Source organism: Antedon mediterranea, chromosome 1 (genome assembly GCF_964355755.1).
Source record: "Antedon mediterranea chromosome 1, ecAntMedi1.1, whole genome shotgun sequence".
NCBI classification, from domain to species: domain Eukaryota; kingdom Metazoa; phylum Echinodermata; class Crinoidea; order Comatulida; family Antedonidae; genus Antedon; species Antedon mediterranea.
The window spans coordinates 27,382,902-27,387,470 of record NC_092670.1 but is presented as its reverse complement, the minus strand read 5'-3'; positions in this window follow the sequence as shown (position 1 = coordinate 27,387,470).

The window sequence follows — 4,569 nt, the reverse complement described above, 5'->3', positions numbered from 1 at the left end:
TTTTTAAAATCAGAAACAAAGTTGCATGGCATTATTTTTCATTGATTGATCATTAATTTCATATAAATATACTATTATCAGCTTTTCAGTTATGTACTGGTTTGTGGCGTAACGGGTAATACCCAGGTTTGAGTGCTCTCAGTAGCTGGTTCCAACCTCTAGGGATATTGCTTTTTATTTCTTATTGAAAATAATTTTTTTTTTTTTAAATGAGATATTTTTTAGGGTTGTGAATGTCAGGTCTAAACAAATGGATCTTTTTTAAAATCAGAAACAAAGTTGCATGGCATTATTTTTCATTGATTGATCATTCATTTCATATAAATAGACTATTATCAGCTCTTCAGTCATATACTGGTTTGTGGCCTAACGGGTAATGCTCAGGTTTGAGTGCTCTGAATAGTGGGTCGAACCTCTAGGGATATTTTTTTTTCTTTTTTTTTTTATTTGAAAATAAATATTGTTTTTAAAAAGTGAGATATTTTTATGGTTTTAAATGTCAAGCCTAACCAAAAGGACCTTTTTTTAAATCAGAAACAAGGTTGCATAACATCATTTTACATTGATGGATCATTCATTTCATATAAATAGACTATTATCAGCTCTTCACTCATCTACTGGTTTGTGGCGTAACCGGTAATGCTCAGGTTTGAGTTCACTCAGTAGTAGGTTCGAACCTCTAGGAATATTTTTTTTCTTTTTTTTTTTAAATTGAAAATATATATTGTTTTTGAAATCAAATACATGCAAAAAGACTGCCATAAAGCCTCCAAAAGAAGCCAATGTGCTCCTTCATATTCAGTACTCATGGGTGAGCTTCTTTTCCACCTGGAGTTCTTTTCGAGAGCTGCTGGGTTCCCGCCCGGAAAATTTTTTATTTACATGATTTGAACAATATTCTAATGTAAATATTAACAGCATCAAAATTTAACAGTGTGGCGTGTTGACCGCGAATGATTAACATATCATCTTCCCATAATACCCCTTTACAAGCTCATTTGCATAACAACCACGACGGCATACCAAACTGTTTAAAATAAAAAAATAGAGTTGCACAGACTCCCGCCTGAAAATGGTACTTTAAATGATTTGAAATTATATGAAACAAAATATATAAGACTAACAAGGACAATAGAGCATGTCCCCGGAAAGTGCACCTATTCATTGAAATATGAAATTAAATATTAGGTCTCCAGTAGGCCTACTAGCCCACCATGTTTTGGGAAGAGCTAATAATGAAAATAGAGCCCAGAATTGCACTTATACTTATACTTATTACCATACATAATCACCTATGATATTTTTTATATTTGTTAAAAATTCAAATATCCAGATGCGAATTCAAAAGTTTAGGTAGAGTTTTCTACTTTAAAAACTCGACTTCGTATATGCCTAAGGCCCAGCCCGGCAGCGGAATTAGTCTAAGTTTCGAAATCAGTCTGGAAATCGGCATCTTTGCAAATGTTCTATATTTGATCTATTCCATTCTCCATTAACCCCATACAAAAATCATCGGAGACAAATTATCTGTTTAAACCATGTTTATTCTGGGACGGTGCGGCCATACACACCAACTACCATCCATAAATATTTATTCATAACATAGTACAATACAATATCTTGCATGAATCGGACATTTCGCTACCAATGTAGCAACATTGATTAACAAAATCAAAATTCAACAGTGTGGCGTGTTGACCGCGAATTACTAACAATACCATCTTTCCCACTACACCTGCAAAAACTCATTTGCATAATAACAAACGGCATACCAAACTACGGTGAGACATACATTCTCTTCTAAACACGTAACGAAGATAAATTAATTTCTTTTTACATTAAATTGAGGGCACTAAACATAAAATTTAGGAGATCAAATACATGTAGCGAAAGCCCCCCAAAAAATTTAAAAATGTGCTCTCCCTGCCTCAGCACTAAGGCCCTGCCACGGCATTGGGGTCGTTTCCACCACATCATCACCAGATGCATTGCTAGTGCCTTCTCAAGATGTGTGGTGGAAAGGGGGACGTAAATTCTGTGAACCCCAAACACAGTTGGTCGCCTACCTTTAACTCTATTCCACCGACCAGCGTGAGAATCGAACCCACGACATACGTGTTGTCGTCAACACGACGCTCAGCCGTCTGAGCTAACTGGCCATTTTGGTTTTAAAAAGGTTAATATGATATTTATGACGTAATGATGAATTACGTAATACACTTATAAATAGACTATTATAAACTGTTCTTTCGTGTACTACTTTATGGCATAAAAGGGAGAGTGCTCAGGTTTGAGTTCTCGCAGTAGTGGGTTCGAACCTCTACGAATATTTTTTTTCTTTTTTTTTTTAATTGACAACAAATATTGTTTTTGAAAGTGAGATATTTTGAGGGTTGTAAATGTCAGGCCTAAACAAGTGGACCTTTTTTAAAATCAGAAACAAAGTAGCATGGCATTATTTTTCATTGATTGATCATTCATTTCATATAAATAGACTATTATCAGCTCCTCAGTCATCTACTGGTTTGTGGCGTAACGGATAATGCTCAGGTTTGAGTGCTCTCAGTAGTGGGTTCGAACCTCTAGGGATTTTTTTTTTAAATTGAAAATAAATATTGTTTTTGAAAGTGAGATATTTTGAGGGTTGTAAATATCAGGCCTAAACAAGTGGATCTTTTTTTAAATCAGAAACAAAGTTGCATGACATTATTTTTCATTGATTTATTATGTATTTCATATAAATAGAGTATTATCAGCTCTTCACTCATCTACTGGTTTGTGGCGTAACGGGTAATGCTCAAGTTTGAGTGCTCTCACTAGTGGGTTCGAACCTCTACGGATATTTTGTTTCTTTTTTTTTTTAATTGAAAATAAATATTGTTTTTGAAAGTGCGATAATTTGAGGGTTGTAAATGTCAGGCCTAAACAAGTGAACCTTTTTTAAAATCAGAAACAAAGTTGCATGGCATTATTTTTCATTGATTGATCATTCATTTCATATAAATAGACTTTTATCAGCTACTCAGTCATCTACTGGTTTGTGGCGTAACGGAGAATGCTCAGGTTTGAGTGCTCCCAGTAGTGGGTTCGAACCTCTAGGGATTTTTTTTTTTAATTGAAAATAAATATTGTTTTTGAAAGTATGATATTTTGAGGGTTGTAAATGTCAGACCTAAACAAGTGAACCTTTTTTAAAATCAGAAACAAAGTTGCATGGCATTATTTTTCATTGATTTATTATTCATTTCATATAAATAGAGTATTATCAGCTCTTCAGTCATCTACTGGTTTGAGGCGTAACGGGTAATGCTCAAGTTTGAGTGCTCGCAGTAGTGGGTTCGAACCTCTTGGGATATTTCTTTTTTTTAATTGAAAATAAATATTTTTTTTGAAAGTGAGATATTTTGAGGGTTGTAAATGTCAGGCCTAAACAAATGAACCTTTTTTAAAATCAGAAACAAAGTTGCATGGCATTATTTTTCATTGATTGATCATTAATTTCATATAAATAGACTATTATCAGCTCTTCAGTCATCTACTGGTTTGTGGCGTAACGGGTAATGCTCAGGTTTGAGTGCTCTGAGTAGTGGGTCGATCCTCTAGGGACATTTTTTTTCTTTTTTTTTTAAATTGAAAATAAATATGGTTTTTGAAAGTGAGATATTTTGAGGGTTGTAAATGTCAGGCCTAAACAAGTGGACCTTTTTTAAAATCAGAAACAAAGTTGCATGGCATTATTTTTCATTGATTGATCATTTATTTCATATATATAGACTATTATCAGCTCCTCAGTCATCTACTGGTTTGTGGCGTAACGGGTAATGCTCAGGTTTGAGTGCTCTCAGTAGTGGGTTCGAACCTATACGTGTATTTCTTTTCTTCTTTTTTTTAAATTGAAAATAAATATTTTTTTTGAAAGTGAGATATTTTGAGGATTGCAACTGTCAGGCCTAAACTAGTGAACCTTTTTTAAAATCAGAAACAAAGTTGCATGGCATTATTTTTCATTGATTGATCATCCATTTCATATAAATAGACTATTATCAGCTCTTCAGTCATATACTGGTTTGCGGCGTAACGGATAATGCTCAGGTTTGAATGCTCTGAGTAGTGGGTCGAACCTATAGGGATATTTTTTTTCTTTTTTTTTTAAATTGAAAATAAATATGGTTTTTGAAATGAGATATTTTGAGGGTTGTTCACTTGTCTGGCCTAAACAAAATGAACCTTTTTTTAAAATCAGAAACAAAGTTGCATGGCATTATTTTTCATTGATTGATCATTAATTTCATATAAATAAACTATTATCAGCTCTTCAGTTATCTACTGGTTTGTGGCGTAACGGGTAATACACAGGTTTGAGTGCTCTCAGTAGCGGGTTCCAACCTCTAAGGATATTGCTTTTTTTTTTCTTATTGAAAATAAATATTTTTTTTTAAAATGAGATATTTTTTAGGGTTGTGAATGTCAGGCCTAAACAAATGGATCTTTTTAAAAATCAGAAACAAAGTTGCATAGCATTATTTTTCATTGATTGATCATTCATTTCATATAAATAGACTATTATCA